The sequence below is a fragment of the Geotrypetes seraphini genome, chromosome 17 (assembly GCF_902459505.1).
Source record: "Geotrypetes seraphini chromosome 17, aGeoSer1.1, whole genome shotgun sequence".
Taxonomy (NCBI): Eukaryota; Metazoa; Chordata; class Amphibia; order Gymnophiona; family Dermophiidae; genus Geotrypetes; species Geotrypetes seraphini.
The window spans coordinates 2,005,466-2,024,139 of record NC_047100.1 but is presented as its reverse complement, the minus strand read 5'-3'; the positions used below and the strand labels follow the sequence as shown (position 1 = coordinate 2,024,139).

The following is an 18,674-nucleotide window of genomic DNA, read 5'->3' as shown; positions in this document are numbered from 1 at the left end:
GGATCCCAGGCCCTCCTGCCCTCGACGCAAACCCCCCCTCCCCCCAACGACCGCCCCCCCCCAAGAACCTCCGACCGCCCCCCAGCCGACCCGCGACCCCCCTGGCCGACCCCCACGACACCCCCAACCCCCTTCCCCGTACCTTTCTGTAGTTGGCCGGACAGACGGGAGCCAAACCCGCCTGTCCGGCAGGCAGCCAACGACGGAATGAGGCCGGATTGGCCCATCCGTCCCAAAGCTCCGCCTACTGGTGGGGCCTAAGGCGCCTGGGCCAATCAGAATAGGCCCGGGAGCCTTAGGTCCCTCCTGGGGGCGGGGCCTGAGGCACATGGGCCCAACCCGACCATGTGCCTCAGGCCCTGCCCCCAGGAGGGACCTAAGGCTCCCGGGCCTATTCTGATTGGCCCAGGCGCCTTAGGCCCCACCAGTAGGCGGAGCTTTGGGACGGATGGGCCAATCCGGCCTCATTCCGTCGTTGGCTGCCTGCCGGACAGGCGGGTTTGGCTCCCGTCTGTCCGGCCAACTACAGAAAGGTACGGGAAAGGGGGTTGGGGGTGTCGTGGGGGTCGGCCAGGGGGGTCGCGGGTCGGCTGGGGGGGCGGTCGGAGGTTCTTGGGGGGGCGGTCGTTGGGGGGAGGGGGGGTTTGCGTCGAGGGCAGGAGGGCCTGGGATCCCTCCTGCCCGTAATGTAGTGCAGGGTGGGGTTAGGGGGTCGCCGTGGCCAGGAGGACTTGGGCTCCCTCCTGGCCCGATATTGTCGGGGAGTTGGGGAATCGGCGGGGCAAGAGGGCTTGGGCTCCCTCTTGCCCCGATCGTGTCGGGGAGTCGGGGGGGCAAGAGGGCTTGGGCTCCCTCTTGCCCCGATCGTGTCGGGGAGTCGGGGGGCAAGAGGGCTTGGGCTCCCTCTTGCCCCGATCGTGTCGGGGAGTCGGGGGGGGGGGCAAGAGGGCTTGGGCTCCCTCTTGCCCCGATCGTGTCGGGGAGTCGGGGGGGGCAAGAGGGCTTGGGCTCCCTCTTGCCCCGATCGTGTCGGGGAGTCGGGGGGGCAAGAGGGCTTGAGCTCCCTCTTGCCCCGATCGTGTCGGGGGTGCCAGGGACCACACGGAGTCCCCACCGTACCACCCGATTCGGGTAAGCGCAGGTATCGGTGGGTGGCTTATTTGCGGGGGGGTGCCTTATTTTACATTTTTTTCTAAAAAGGGGGGGCTGTCTTATTTGATGGCCCTGCCTTATCATCGGGGAAACACGGTAGAAAAAAAAAAATGAACAGTTAAGTCCCAGTTTTTGCCGCTGAGACTCTGCCCTCTCTCACTGTAAAATTAGACTCTACTTAGTCTGTCTTTAAATTTAAAAAATGTGTGTTGTTTTAAAAAACAATTATGTTTTTAGATGTATCTAAATAAAAATAATAACCAAAAATTTATCTTTTTTTATGTCATCTTAGCATATTTTATGCTGCAGAACGAATTATTTTTTTTTACATGTATTCCTATGGGAAAACGCGTTTCACATAACGAACGTTTCACATAACAAACTTGCTCCTGGAACCAATTAAGTTCGTTGTGTGAGGCACCACTGTAATTGGAAAACAGAATCATGCTTGTAATGTTTTATTTAATTCTTGTTCTACTGCCTTTCTGTGGTGCAACCAAAGTACTTTACATACAGGTTCAGTGGATATTTTCTCTGTCTTTAGTGAGCGGACATTCTAAGATTTTGTACCTGGGCTCTGTTCTGGGACCTTCAATATCTTTCTTGTCCCCCTTACTCTCCTTCTTCAGTTCCTAGGGGACAATATTTAGCTCATTTTCACTCGATTCTCAGTTGCCATCTTGTTGTTCATCTATTTCTGCCAAATTGGACAAAATTGCAGAGCTTATGCTTAATATTCTGAAAATTAACTCCCAAAAAACTGCAGTAATGCTTTTTTCTTCAAGAACTCCACCGGCAAAGCTCTCGCATTTTAGTATGAAAGGTGTTCCTCTTCTCATTCTCTACAACTAAAATCTTAGGAGTTGCGATAGGTTTTTTTTAACCTCTCTCATGTCTTAAAGGTGGTTTCTTCCTCTTTTTTCGCTCTTTGCCAAATTCTTTCTATTTGCTCATGTCTTCAACCGAGATCTCTCCATATTCTAATACATTCTTTAGTTTTATCTAAACTTGACTACTGCAACTCTATTTTCATTGGTCTTCCAAATTATCAGTTACATCGGTTACAGTTAGTTCAAAATACCACAGTTCAATTACTTTTCTGTTGCTCCAAAGTTGACCATGTTACATCTCTTTCAAAAGCAGAGCATATTCTTTCTTGACAGATCTTATCAAGTGGTCTTCCTTCTTTCTTATTTAGCTTTCTAGTTCAATATTCCCACAGAGAACCCTCCAATCATCTTATCAACAGTTGTTGATTGTTCCTTCATTTAGGCAATTATTTCTTGACGTTCATATAAATTCTTCTTTTTCAGTCATGGCTCCTACTCTTTGGACCACCACTGCAATATTGCTTCCCCATCTCTACCTGTCACTTATCCTTCCTTCGGACAGTATTGTTAGGAAATTCTTCTTTACGGAGAGGGTGGTTGATGCATAGAATGCACTCCCGAGGGAGGTGGTGGAGAAGAAGAAAACGGTGACAGAGTTCAAATAACCATGCAATGAACACAGAGGATCTCTAATCAGAAAATAATGGGTATACATTGAAGGAACTAAGGCCAGTGCTGGGCAGGCTTGCATGGCCTGTGTCCTGTAAATGGACATTCATTGACTGGGGAGGGTTTCGATGGCTGGGATGGTTAAGATGGGCTGGAGTGAGCTTTGATAGAGACTCCAGTAGATAGAACCTAAGCACCCTACTGGGCAGAGCTCTGAATTTCTGGCCCAGAAATATCCAAGAAAAAGGACCATTTATACTAAATTAATTTATGGAGCATGTATGGTTGGGCAGACTGGACAAACCACTCAGGTCTTTATCTGCCATCATTTACTATGTTACTATGTTACCATGCTGGAACAGCAGATGATTCATTAAGAATCTGAAACGTCATCAGAACCACAGCAAGCAAAAAACAGAGGAAAGAGACTTGAGCCATTAATGGTTTTGTGGATTATGAGCATTTTCCAGGATGGATGTGTGTAGAAAGGACACTTTCAGGCTTATTTTGAAAATTGCACAAGGGAACTTATGCACTTACAGTTGTTCCTTCTGTTTCACAAGCACAGATTTTCAGCTTCAGTTACAAGGGGCCACTGAAAAGTTCTCAGCATGACCAAGAAGAGAATGATGTGGAGCCATGACACTTACAAGTTATTCCACATTTTTCTTGACACTTTTCGTGCCAATGATATGAAAAATATCAAGAAATAACTCTGAGAACTCAATACATCTGAGCATATTACTGCTCTCTTTTTCAACTTTCTTCCTTCTCTTTGGCCTCTGGGGGATCTCTTTTTCCTTCTCCCCTTTTTTCTTTCCCCTGATTTAAGATCCTCTTCCTCCCCTTCGGCTTTTTCTTCATCACTCTCTCCTCTCCCTTTCTTTCCTCTTTCCCTTTTTTTAATCACTCTCCTCCCCTTTCTCTTTTTGATTATCACAAGAATCCAATGACAATATTATTGTTATATATATATACACATAATTTTTTTCTTTTATATATATTTCTGGAATTCTTTTGTCTTGATTATGGTAACCATTTATTGTTGACCTGTTTTGTTTATTTTTTATTTCTGTATTTTTGAAAATCTTCAATAAATTTTCAAGCAAAAAAGAACTTGTAGGTTTCATATCATTCTCGGTTGAGCTGAGAACTTTTCAACGGCCCCTCGTATTATGATGTCATAACACCTCATTCCACCAAAGCCTAACAGCCAACCTCATCAGTGATGTCACAATGGCTTGGTTTCCCTATTCTTGTGCCCATCTGCTAGATGCATTTGCCTCATTGGAACAAAGAATCAAGGAAAGTGAGGAATAACTTGTAAGTTTCTTGGCTCCACATCATTCTTCTCTGGATTGGGCTGAGAACTATTCAGCAGACCAAATTTTGAAAAATATTGATGTCAGTGTGCAGTGTCCCCCTCTCCAGCTCTACTCCAGCAATACAGAGTCACACAAAGTGTATGTATATATAGCCTGCTTGCACCCAACTTCCACATATAAGCAGGAGCACAGTTTTGGACGTACTTATTTCTGTATGAAGACCTTTGAAAATTACCCTTGAAATGTCCACAAAATCCAAATAGTCTTCCAACCATCTACAGCTCATATTGATAAAGTGACTGAGCCTACTGGTAGGAGCAGAGATGGGTCATAGCTGATCCAGTGGCCACTGCTTTTGCTATTAAATGTTGGCGCTCATAAACCAGCAGTGGCTGCGTCTCTGTGGCTCCCAGAGCAGCAGCTGTAGTCATGGGAAGAGGCTACTCAGCCCCAGGCAAATGTGACTCACCGCTGGCTCCCTTTTAATTATTAAAGGACTGGGTCATTGAACACTTTATGGCCACAGTTAAAAGATAAATGAATCATATTAGCATTTCATTATTAAATGTCAGGTGAGAAGCTTAATGAGATTCTAGGAAGCAGCTGAAAGCTAGGATTTCTCCTGGGGGACATGGAACTAACTGCTCATTGCTTTAAGGTTTCTTTTTAGAAGCTGCGCAAAGCACCAGTATCTGTGTTATTCCCTCTATAGACCCCTATCCTATCCATCTCATCAGTCCCCTTATGAATGCATAGAGTCACCTTTTCTCATGTATGTCTGTCTTAATTAGATTGTAAGCTCTTTTGATCAGGGACCGCACTGTATGCGCCTGGTAGTGCTATAGAAATAAAAAGTGAGCAAGTGCAAAGTGATGCATGTGGGAAAGAGGAACCTGAACTATAGCTATGTGATGCTGGAATCTGTGTTAGGAATCACTGACCAGGAAAAGGATCTAGGTGTCATTATTGAGGATACGTTGAAACCCTCAGCTCATTGTGTGTCGGCTGTTAAGAAAGCAAATCGATTTTAGGAATGATCAGGAAAGGAATGGAAAACAAAGATGAAAATGTTATAATGCCCTTGTATCGCTCTATGGTACGGCTGCACCTTGAATCCTGTGTGCAATTCTGGTCACTATCTCAAAAAAGATATAGCGGAATTAGAAAAGGTACAGAGAAGTGTGACAAAAATGATCAAAGGAATGGGACGACTTCCCTATGAGGAAAGGCTAAAGCAACTAGGGCTCTTCAGCTTGGAGAAGAGACCAAAGGCCCATTGGCTGGATACCATCAAGAATGTGCTGAAATTTAAAAGGGGCACGGAGGAAGGGTGCTGACACCCCGAGGAAGACCATGCCTGGTGTGGACCACCCCCTCGCATATCTAAAAATGGAATTGTTTGTCACCGCATTCTTTTGGAAAAGAGATTTTAGTTTGTCATAACTTATGTGAACCGTTTAGTTCTTAAGCGGTATAGAAAAATTTTAAATAAATCAATCATTGCTGGCCCTGGGTGGTTAAGTGCCTTTGAATACCCTTTTGAAAACCTGCCTCTTCATTTCTATTTTTTTAGCATCATCTCAGATGATGTCTTCTCTGGAACCAGCCCAGACATTTTGATCATTGCACCAAACCAAATGTGATGGCAAGGCTAAAGGCAGTCCGGAGAGGCAAGTGATGATATATACAAATTTATTCAGGTACTCAAGCATGTTCCCTGTCTGTCCTGATGGGCTCACAATCTAGCTAATGTACTTGTGGTGATGGGGGAATTAAATGACTTGCCCAGGGTTACAAGGACCAGCATGGGATGCTGAAAAGTTTTCAGCCCAACCAAGAAGAGAATGACATGGATATGTTTCAATCAATGATCTGAAACAATGTCAAAAAAGGAATTTTGTTTCTGCAAATTGGCACTTAACAAAATAAGAGAACACTCTTTTCAGCTACAATGGGAAACTCAGAATTTAGGAAGTTGTTTGGTTGGGCTGAGAATTTTTCAGCACCCCTTATACACTGGGTTTATAAAAACAAACAAAAACTTGCCTTGTTTCTCTAACAAAGGAAACTTGTTAATATTCTCTCCTATCTGGTCTCTGCTTTGGAAAGTTTAATTTCTCTATTTTGACCTTAAAAAAGAGAGACTTGGGCTTGTTCTTGGCTCAGTCTGTAGCAGTGATCTCAAACTCAAACCCTTTGCAGGGCCACATCTTGGATTTGTAGGTACTTGGAGGGCCTCAGAAAAAAAATAGTTACTGTCTTATTAAAGAAATGACAATTTTGCATGAAGTAAAACTGTTTATAGTTTACAAATCTTTCCTTTTGGCTAAGTCTTAATAATAATATCCTAATTTATAGCTAAAGAGACATATGATCAAGAAACTGTTTTATTTTACTTTTGTGATTATGATAAACATACCGAGGGCCTCAAAATAGTACCTGGTGGGCTGCGAGTTTGACTATTATTCAGCAATTGCTGCGCCTCTGAGCTTAAGATAAACCATTTAGCCTTTGGAGGTTTGACCCATCTGTTTCCAGATCTCTGCTTTGAAACAAAAGTTGACTTGCTCAGGAAAGAATTAGCTGCATTAAAAATGGCCTCTCCCAGATTAGCAGACAAAACAATCCACTCTTACCCCTGGAAAGAGTCAAATAACCAAAGAAAATGGGAACCCAGTAGGATCTGGCAGGATACGTCCTGCAATATGGAGACATCCACTCTTCCAAAGGATCCCCAGAGAAATGCCTTCTTTACCTTGGGACATACTGTTGCCAGAATAACAATAACCCAAATTAACCTTATGGAAGAGAAGTGATATCAAGCGTACCAAAAAAACCAAGGGTAAAAGTATGGCAAGGTTTTTGCTATTGGGGGAGGATATGGAGTCAGCATGAGTTGGATTGTGAGTCCGACGGGTACATGATTACTATTCAATGTGTCTATATTGTTACCCGCATAGGTTTCAGATATGCAGGATATTAATGTTTTACATAAATAAATCTCTTCATAAAAAGGTGGTCAGTAAATAAATAAGCAAATAAAAGAAGGCTGGCCCTGGCGCATTGGACAAAAAGGACAACATGCTAGGGGTAGGTGGTTTGGCAATGGGTGAATGACAGTGAGAGCAAGAACAATGGATGTATTGCAAAAGGTTTTGGTAAGGGGACAACTTTGATCCCAGAGACCATCAGTGACGAGTCCCTCTTCTAGGAGGGAAGGGGGTAAAGGTACAATAAGGACAGCCACGGTGCATCAGCCAGACTGCACCAACATCTTCCTTCCCTTTAGAGGAGATATGCAAATTAGGCTTGACAGACGCTATTGAGAAGTATGGTGAAGCAGCAACTCAAAGTTATGTAGCCCAACTTTTCTGAGGACTTTCAGGTGTTTTAGAGTTACTGTTGTCATCTGCCTAAATCCAAAATCTGTTTAACGTCAGCAGCTTATCTGATGGGAAACTGGTGCTCAGACTTCAGGGCATCAGTGACTCAGAACTAGCAAACCTCAGCCAATGATCTAAATGTATGCAACAAGAAGGGACCTGCTATTGCCTCTAAGACCAAGGCACACATCATCATCTCACTTTCCTGTAAAGAGTCTGCTGAGATGACAGAGAAAGTGCAAAGGGTTGGAATCTTTCGGATTTATAATACTGTACCATCTTTCGGAAAATGCATTATTAGAGATGAGGGATGTATTTTCCAATAATCTCTGGCCTAGGATTTTGCATTTGACTTACATGATGACTTTAGTATTGTTTCTAATCCTGACAGAGATAAATCTCCTCCTACACAGCTCAAAGGTTCACTGAAATCAAGGGCTGCTACAGGACCTGCATGTGGAGGATTCACCTTTTCTCTTACCCATATAGTTCTGTCTCTAAATTTCTAACTTCTCAGAACATATACCACAGACAGAATGCTAAAATATAAAAGCATGCCCTTTCCAACTCGCTTCATCCAAATTCATTCTGTCTCTGCAGAGAAATGTCAAAAAATAATAAAGTTCTGATGAATAGTTACTGACATCAAAATCAGCCATTTGCCTAAAAATATCAGATATCAGCACAGAAGAAAATGGAACTGGAGCATAGAAGAAGAACTTCTACAGCTGAGCATCTGGTTCAGAACTTTACCTAGAGCAGTCACAAAAGGAAAATATACTTTTGCTAAAGGAGATAAGCAAACTGCATTTCCAGCCTGAGCATGGAAAATAAATGTGATCACCCACAGCCAAGCTCTTGCAACAGCCCATGCGTGAGAGACACAGATTCTTCTTATATGGAAGCCAACCAGGAAGATACCATTCAAAGGGAATTGACTCATCTGTCCGACCAATAAAAGATGAAAGCAGTCTTGGATAGGGTCACCACAAACAAAAGAATGAGGTGTTCTGAAAAATATGTCTACCCTGAAATACCACAAATATGTACACAAAACAATTTCTTACAGTCCTTAAAAGTATGCAGTCAGGGAAGAGTAGAGTCACACGTTTTTCAGTTTCTATAAAGATCCTAAAATACTCTCCTAAATTAGCCAGGAATTTACAGTGGCCAAAAAGACCAAGATCAACAGGCTTTGTTTAGAATACTTCAGAATTGTACTGTTTTCTTCTTCATTGGTCTCTGCTGCTGTTTGAGCATGTCAGGTGACCTTCAAGGCAGTAGAAGTGTGTCTTCATGACCGCTTTCAGCAGGGGTCATTGCCTTACCAGTAGCTATCTACAATTCATAACTGAAATGGATCTCAAAAGAAGTAGCCGACAAGGTAAGGAATAAAGAGGTTAGCTTTCATAAACTAAGAAAGATTGCAGAAAGAGGAAGACAGGCTAAAATATCTGGAAAAGTTAAGAAAGGCTAGTCGAATAGTCATAAGAACATAATAGCCTTACTGGGTCAGACCAATGGTCCATCAAGCTCAGAAGCCCGTTCTCACGGTGGCCAATCCAGGTCACTAGTACCTGGCCAAAACCCAAGGGCTACAAAAACCTGAAGGAACAGTACAGTTTAGGGGGTGAGGAACATGTGCACGATAGAAGAGTGGGACTTAGGGTTTGTTGCTCAGAGACACTCTTCCAATAATACTAGATTGGCCTTTCATATGTTATATCTAACAAAAGACATAAGGGATCCGGCCTTCTCTGTATCCTTGGATGCAGAGAAGGCTTTTGATCGGGTAGAATGGATCTTTATGTATCAGGCCATGGAGTGGTTGGGTATTGGTTTGGGATTTATACAAATGATTCAAACCTTGTATAGCTCTCCTGTTGCTAGATTATATATTAACAATAATTTCTCAGATTGTTTTAAGTTGCAAAGGGGGGGTTAGACAAGGTTGTCCCTTGTTTCCTTTGCTTTTTGATATAGTACTTGAACCCTTGTTATTAGCTATTCAACAAGTAAAGGAGATACAAGGTATTCCGCGTTCTGGAAAGGAATATAAGGTATCTGCGTATGCGGATGATATACTGCTTCATTTGAGGAATCCTGAAACAACCATTCCATGTTTACTAGAATTGATTGGGAAAGTCTCAGGTTATAAAATAAATTGGTCTAAATCAGAAGTTCTTCCTCTAAATGTACATTGTACAAGAGGTTTATTTGATTCATTCCCTTTTATATGGAAAGGAGGAATCTGGTTAAAAAATACACTCTATGAGACAATGAAAGTGAATGAAAGACTTATTGCAAAAAGTAACAGAGTTATGTGAGCAATGGAATCCTTTACATTTGTCTCGATGGGGAAGAGTCCAAACTATTAAGATGATGATTTTGCCTGTTTGTTACCAAATGGGTATGATACCAGTTTTTTTTCAGGGGTCTTTTTATAAAAAGTTGAATAGTATTATTACTAAATTTATTTGGCTGGATAAAGTTGCAAGAATTACCTTGATGTCCTTACAAAAGCCAATTGAGGAGGATGGGGTAAATTTTCCAAACTTCTATAGGTTACCATCAATCCTATATTATGCGCCAGGATATGTATTGGGTCCTCCCAGAACTCATGGAAAAGCTACCAGATTGGTTATGGTTGGAATGGCAGCTCATGTTTCCCATTAGGCTTCGTCATCTTCTCAGTATTAAAATGCCTAGGATACGTAAAAGCAATAGAATATTAATGGACACATGGGAAAACTTTACAATATATTAATAATTTAACACCTCTTCTAATTCAAAAATCTACATATCAAAATATATGGCTAAACTCCAAGATTCAAATAGGCGGTTTCAAGATTGTCTGGAAGGATTGGATTAAAGCAGATATATGTACCTTGGATGATGTTATATCTAATGGTAAACTGCTTGATTTTTCACAGTTACAACATAAATTTGGCCATGATAAAAAACAAAGTTATAAATGGTTGCAACTGAAGCAGGCTATTCAGGCAGGGTTCCCTGAATGGAAATCTCTTAATAATCAATTTAGTTTAGAATTCTTATGCTTTCAGGCAGGACTTCCTGGGTCACCAGGCCGCGCAGTGGTATAAATTATTATCTGGCTATTTGAATAAGAAACCAAACACTAGACTTAGAGATATTTGGAGCATGGAGATCAAGCAAATTACTGCATCTCAATGGCCACGTATTTGGTCTTGGAGGATGAAATGTACAATGTCTGCATCTATGAGACAAACATGGTTTTTCCTGTTGCATAGAGCACTCTGGACCCCTGTTCGTTTACAAAAATTGCATTGCTCCCAAGTCTAATAAATGTTGGCATTGTCATCTCGAGGCTGGAACTTTAGATCATTTATTGTTTTACTGTCCATTTATTAAAGCTTTTTGGCAGTCGATTTGGGATCAAATAAATTGTATGCTAGAAAATCATGTAGCATTGTCTTATGACAATTTTATTTGGCATGTCTATGAGAGCTAAATGTCAAATATCCTCTAATAACAACAAACTTTTAGTGTTGAAACAATTTTTATTAAAAATCACTAATCAAACCAATACAGAAGAAAGGAACAACACTAACTTTATCCCCAAATCCCTCCCCCAATTCATCTCCCCACAACAACAATCAGGAAAGGGGAGCCCCGGACCCAAATGACCTACAAAATCCAAGAAACAGGAAATCTGGACTCTTAGAACTCCCACGCACCGGAAATAAGTGTCATTTTCTATGCTGTGTTCTGCATCTTGCCAACATCAGCGTGAGCTGTGTGAGAGTCACGGCGGGTGAGCTTGCTCCGCCCACCACAATTCGCACTGGATGCTGCCATTTCAATTTGAAATTAGCATGTCAAGTGCAAATTATGTATCAACAGAGAAGAGCATGTTTACGATTGCAGGGATGTCCCTGTGGAATAAGTTATCTACCCAAATAAGGTTATGTGTTGAGCATTTGGCTTTTAAGAAGACAAAGTTATTTGATGATGCTTAGTTCTAACATGGCTTAATAGTTATAAATCAGAAATTGCTTTATTGGCTATTGCCATAGTTTTACTGATAGTATTGCCATGGGCGACATTTGATGTTATTGCTATATGTATGTTGATACTGAGTTTTATTTATTGCATTTGTGTTTTATATTTTATGTATGTTAATTTTGTAAACCACTGAGTTTCTGGTGGTATAAAATTTTTTTAAAAATAAATAAAAATTGTGGCAAAGGTAAAAAAAAAAAAAAAAAAGAAGAGTGGGACTTGGGTGGGTTGTATGCGATGATCTTAAGGTGGCCAAACAGGTTGAAAAGGTGACGGCGAAAACTAGAAGGATGTTAGGGTGCATAGGGAGAGATATGGCCAGTAGGAAAAAGGAGGTATTGATGTCCCTGTATAAGATGCTGGTGAGACCTCATTTAGAATATTGTGTACAATTCTGGAGGTCGCACCTTCTTTTTTTTTTCATCTTATATCCAGTGCACAAATCTTATTTCAATTGAACTTATACACATCACTTGAAATTCTTATTATCATCATCTTACATTCATAAATTTATTTCCTCCACCTCCCACCCTTTCTACAGATATTGTAGTCAAAATATCATATAAATATTACATTCATAATTATTAATTAAATCTTTAATACAATTAAAAACTGCTCTCTCCCTTCTCCTAATTATAAATATACTTTCAGTGTAAAAAGGCGTCTAATCATTACAATAGTTTAGCAATGGCCCCAAAATCTTTTTAAAATTATTATAATTCCCTTTTTGCATGGCAATTGTTCTTTCCATTTTGTATATATGACACAACAAATTCCACCAGAAAGTGTAATTAAGTCTAGAATAATTTTTCCAATTCATGGTAATATGTTGAATGGCAACTCCTGTCATTATCGCACCTTCAAAAAGATATCAAAAGGATGGAGTCGGTCTAGAGGAAGGCTACTAAAATGGTGCGTGGTCTTTATCATAAGGTGTATGGGGCAGACTTAAAGATCTCAATACGTATACTTTGGAGGAAAGGAGGGAGAGGGGAGATATGAGAGAGATGTTTAAATACCTACATGGCATAAATGCGAATGAGGCAAGTTTCTTTCAATTGAAAGGAAGCTCTGGTATGAGAGAGCATTGGATGAAGTTAAGAGGTGATAGGCTCAGGAATAATCTAAGGAAATACTTTTTTTACAGAAAGGGTGGTCGATGTGTAGAATGTCTCCTAGTAGAGGTGGAGAAGACAGACTGAAATCAAGAAAGCGTGGGACAGGCACTTGGGATCTCTTAGCAAAAGGAGGAGATAGTGGATGCTGCGAATGGGCAGACTGGATGGGCCGTTTAGCCAGTAAGACTAGGGTTACATGTGGATGTTAAGAACTTGTTCAGATTGGCTTTCCCAGTGACATAGGAGCCCAGAAGCAGTGGTCCTTACCAGCCCCTGAAAATGAGGAATTAGCTTTGAGGTACAAGACATGGTTAATCCCTTCAAGTAAACAGAGCGAACTAGCAGTCAGCAGATGAGAAGCAGAGCAATTTCACAAACTCATTTGCAGATTTTTTTGGCTCTGTACTCACATTATTAGGAATCCATTTAAAATGTTTATTAATATTTCTTTTTGCTTTACACTCTGGCAGATTTAAAGTGTTCCCAGACTTTCAGTCCCTAATCTCAGAAAGAAAGACAGATTACTTATAACTGAGTCTTAAGAGCCCTCGGAAATGTAATTATATAAATGGCATTTTTGCCATATCCTGAAAGCTGGGCTAATTTTGAATTCTTGGCGAGTTTTCCTTTTATTATGGGGCCAGATGTACTAAAGGTTTTCTCCCATTTAGTGTCCATGGGAAAATGCTTAGTAGAGAAGAATTTTACCATTTAAGAAGATGAGTCCTTCTAAATTTCTCTGCCCCTTTGGGAGGCAGCTCAGCTTGCTGAACAGAAAGAGCCATTAGCTCCTGAAGGATGGGATCACGTCCCTTTATTGACAAAAACAACAGTGAGTGTAGGGACAGAGATCACAGAAGTCTAGGCTGAGATGCACTAAGAGGATCGGTAAGACCATGTGATTTTTTGGCATATCTGCTGAGGGCATTGCCAGCACTACCCGTTGGGGGGGAAAAACCACTGTGTAGTAACACAAAGCAAATATATCCTGTTGTGCATTATCTGCTGGGCATTTCTGTGTATAAAGTACAGTTTCAGCTGCAGAAATAGCTCTAAATAATCCTTTCTACCGTTTCATTTGAGCCTTACATTTCTGGATGTTGACATATGAGAAATGGATTATTGTTAGCTGCAAGACATGAAGACCTTATTCCCTGCCACTTATCACATAATGGCTTGATAAAAAATTAACATCTGAACTGCATAAATTAACAGTGGAATGAAAATTAAACAAACCAAAAGCAATCTTAATGAAGAACAAACTTTTGGTTGTCTGCTGATGATATACAATTTTTAGTTCAGGGATCTCTGTTCAATGCACCAGTTTGAAGGTGGTCAGAGACTGGATATCTCAGAATCATCTTAAACTTAATGTGTCAAAAACACATATTTTGTGTCTCGGATGTGATAATCAGTTGAATATGTTTCCGAGAGAAATTGTTATTGATGATGTGAAGGATTCTGTTTTTAACCAATGCAAATACTTAGGTCTCATTCTGGATTCTGTTTTATCTTTTAAGCCATAGATTAAGGTTGTGCTGTCAAAGGCGCCTATTAAGAAGATTGAGGGATTTTCGATCATTGGATAATTTTCAAACTGTTATTTCTGCAGTGTTGATTCATTGTAATTCGCTCCATCTTGGTTTAACTACACACGTAGTTTGTGCATTACAATTGGCACTGAATTATTGCGCATGCGTCTACATTTGCCAATTCTTTGTGATTCGCATTGGCTACCTATTTCTTTTCAAATTGAATTTTTAAGCTCTTGAAAAGCAATGGTCCTGCTGTGATTAATTCTTTATTTTTCACATAACATCCAACAAATTCATTACACTATGACAGTGTCTCTCAAACTTTCTTGAGCCGGGGCACACTAAAGGTAGTGGCCGCGGCTTGAAGCACCCAGAAGTGCGCGGATGTTGCCGTGATGACATCACACATATGCATGGCATCATCACAACGATGTCCGTGCATGTGTAGAGGCCCCCAGATGGACCCTGAGACGCCAGTAGGAGGTGCCAGCAGGGAAGAGGGCCTGAGAGAAGGAGAGGCACTGACGTCAGCTGATTGCCTACAGCAGAATTTCTCAACTACTTCAAACTAAGTACCCCCTAAGTCTAACAAATAACAACTGAGTACCCCAACCACAGACCGCCCTAGGCCCACCCAAGCTCTGCCCCAGATCCCATCCCCTTTACTAATTGTAATGCAATTTTTTTTCCATTCATTTTTCCATATACACACAATATACACAGCAGATATAAATTCTCAAAACTTACACATTTCAATCACTATATTGAAAATAAAATCATTTTACCTACCGGTGATCCTCTGCAGGTTGCTGTAATTAGCTTTAAAGGTGAGACCTTGGGGGAAGCCAGAGAATGCTAGAGAGAAGGGGGAAACATGCAAGCCTACGGAAAAATTGGGCAGCGCTGGGTGCTGTACCGCTTAGGGAAGTCAGCTGGCAGGTGCCTCTCTTCCTTCTCAGTGTGCCGCGGCACACTTGGAATCTCAGGAGGTATACAGTTTGAGATATACTGCACTATGAGAATAAGATGTTGCTTAAAATTCCTTCATGTAACTTTGTGGCGTCTCTATGTGGAATTCTCTGCCAATTGAGGTTAAGGGTATGCCCAGTGTTTTACAATTCAGGAAACTTGTGAAAACTATCTTGTTCAAGCAGTGGCGGGAGCGCCGGCACCCCTCCTCCCCTTCCCCGTACCTCTAGCTGTTCACCGCTGTGAGCAACAACTTCAACGTGTTCCTCACGACTGTTTCAGCTCTCCCACTGATGTCACTGCTGGGTGCCGTGCATAGGAAGTGATGTCAGAGGGAGAGCCGTAGGGACATATGTCTGTTCACCAGCTTCACCTCCATTTGAAAGTGACCCAATTCATTACTGTTCTGTTTGGCTGGAGACCAGTAACCCTTTCAGCCTACAAAGGCAGCTTTTGAGGTCTGCAGTAACAAAATCCTGTTCAATTTGTTTTACTGAGGAATCATCATTCACATCTTGCTTCTGCTTTTACTTGTAACTGGAAGCATCAGATGGAACGAGGCAAAAGTAGTGAAAAGTGAAAGTAACAATTGTTATCCTGCACTTCTTTACAATTAAAAGTAACAATTTTACTGAAATACAGTAATCAGTTACATTTACATACAACACCGCCCCCCAATATTCAGACGAGGGGAAATCCCTGGCAGATCTGCAGTAACATCAGAAATTCAATGCAGCGCCATATTGGGTGACTGGCATTGAATTTCTGGTCTATCTTTGGCCGGTTGAGATATAGCCAGCTAGCCCAATATTTAGCCAGCTAAGTCTTAATGGCCAAAGATAGACCAGTCTTTTAGGTGGCAAGTTGCTGAATACAGGTACTGACTGTCTATGCTGCGCCACTGGCGAGTTGGATATTCAGCATGAGATAGTCATATCTGCTATTTAGGCAGCCAGGAGCCGTTCCCCCCGGCCAGTTAGATAGCATTGAATATTGTGCCCTGTCAGTGGCAACCCCCCCCCCTGTTCGTTTCCCATCCCCCACAGTCATGCCCTCCCTTACACCCCCATACCTCATTAAATTTTCACCAACATGAGCAGCTTCTCCGCCAGCATTGACTTTCCATCTGATGCCACTTCAGTTAAGGGCTGCAAAAGCAAGAAATATCATGAGCATACACTTTCATAGCAAGCGGCTCTTTACGACAAAGATTTCCAACCATTGTTTCTTAAATCTACCTTAAATTATTGTAATGAATAGATACCATTTTTCTAATATAAGTACAATACAATGAGGGGATGGGTTGGGGAGTTTCTGAATTTTATTAAATGTTTAGATAAATACACACTTGATTTTCCTTCATGTAACACTTTAAGTACAACATATCATTCTTATATTCATATTCGATATCTTGAATATTATGTAATATGTTATAATATGACGTATAGTATGTGTATATTTTTATTGAAAATGCGATGAAGGGTAGGTGGTGGGGGGAGCTATTGTATCACTAGATTTTTATGTGGTAGATATTAATGTGCTATTGTGGAATAATTTGTATAATATATTATTTTGTGCACTTGTTCAATTTGAAAATGAATAAAGAATTATAAAAAAAAAAAAGAAAATCCAACCTAATATATCAAAAATATTAATTAATTCATACATATTATATTTTCTCAAAATTTCTGACCAATTAGATTTCTCTGTATTCTCAACACATAATTTGTATTTTTCATAGCATAATGCGGTCTAGAAATTTGTTGTTATGTTATTACATTTCTAGACCGCAAAACCTCTCAGATCGATGTGGTTTTACAACGACTTACAAAATGATCATACACTCTTTTTTAGTTCTCTAAAAATCTTACAAATAGGGTCAATTTTAATAACTTTCTGAAATGTATGTATGAGCCTGTCCCTGTGACTTGGAACTGATCTTGGAAAGGAGCCAGGCCAGCAAGAGCAGCAGGCCTGAAAAGTTGCTCTTGCTGGATAAGATTTAAAGAGGTATTGGGCTAGACCCATGGCCACACCCCCAGGACCACCCAGTTCCACCTCTTTCCCACCCCCAGATGGCATCCGCGTTTGCACAGATGCCCCTTCCCAGAGAGAGAAAGAGATAATGATTACTGTGTTTAAGTTTTTTTATTGATTTTTTTTCATTTAACAACAAGTGTCATAAATTTTCATACAATTATCTTAATAATACACTTGATATTTCTATAATGTATTTTATACATAACATTTCTTATCTTATATTTCTTATGATTTTATATATCATATAACTGTAATTATTTTTCTTATAAAGTTATACAACATATATATTGTAATGATTTTATCAATTATTTTTTAAATTATTAACCTTTTTCCCTTCCCTTTATTACATTGTTTTCATGTAAGAATACCATCTATTAATAATATTTTATTTATAATTTATAATAAAGAGTATAAATCCCCCTCCCATATTCCCTCCCTCCCTTTCTTCTTTAACTATTTTCTTATTATGGGAAAATGAAATTCAATTATTACAATATTTTGTTAATGGTCCCCAAATCTTTTTGAATTTATCCATATATCGTTTTTGTGTTGCAAATGTATGTTCCATTTTATATATATGGCAAACTGAGTTCCACCAAAAATTATAGTTCAATCTGTCACAATTTTTCCAATTGTGTGTAATTTGTTGTACTGCTATTCCAGTCATTATAAATAAAAGTTTGTTGTTATTTGATGAAATTTGACTTTGAGATCTCATTGCAGTACCAAATAGAATAATAATTACTACTACTAATAATAATAATAATGATTACTGTGGATGGGTAGATTATACGGGCCATTTGGCCTTTATCTGACGTCATAATTATGTCGGGAAGCTTTTCAAAACCTAGACCCCCAGACAGGAGGATAGGGAAATCCGTACGTCTGGTAACCCTAGGGTGGGGGAAGGGAGGGCGTGAACGTGGCATGGGGGGGGGGACAAAGAGGTGCCGGCGCCCAGGATGGTCCGCCTCCTCTTACTATGCCATTGGGCCTTGTGTGTCCTGAGGTACTGGAGACTGAACTCCCTCAGCATCCTGCCTTCTCTACAGCTTTGCCTACTTTCAGTTTTGATTCTTTCAGATCAACCCTAACCACTAGCATCAGAGATGTCAAGTTACTCAATTCCAGGCTGAAGATTTGGGACAGTCCTGGATTTCTGACCATCCAATCCTGGTGCATTATGAGACTTGCAGCAGGCTCAGGCGCTACAAACCTCACTGCTTTGGGACAGAAGTTCAGAACCAGAACTGGCCAAAAATTCTCCAGCTTGGAACTGGGTAACTTGGCATCTCTGCATAAGCAATAAAATATTCCATAGTCAGATAATTAGAACAGTCATCTTAATTTAATATGCCGCTTGTATTCTTGCCAGTTTTCTGTTAGAAATTAAGTATGAATAAAGGAAAATAGTAGCCAATCACTTCCTTCTTTGCCACATGTAGGAATGCCACATAGGAAACACACACACACACGCAGTCTTAAGAGTCAGGAAGGAGGCACTCCCTAATGGATGGTCTCTCACCCTTAAAGCTGTTAAAAAAGGATATTTTAATAAATTTAAGGATGTATGGGGGCCATTAATAAATTATAATAAATAGTTAACATT

At 40.6% G+C, this 18,674-nt stretch overlaps 1 long non-coding RNA gene across 3 annotated transcripts in view; it reads right to left on the bottom strand.

Annotated features, from left to right (window-relative positions):
* The window catches only part of LOC117351369, a 35,249-nt gene that overhangs the window by 3,928 nt on the left and 12,647 nt on the right, over positions 1-18,674 (bottom strand). For 2 of the 3 annotated variants that reach the window (XR_004537396.1, XR_004537397.1), the window contains exon 3: positions 16,098-16,173. This is a non-coding gene — a long non-coding RNA (uncharacterized LOC117351369). Of the gene's footprint in view, positions 1-9,721; positions 10,065-16,097; positions 16,174-18,674 lie in introns of those variants that run through there. The other variant, XR_004537398.1, reaches the window with a different exon arrangement.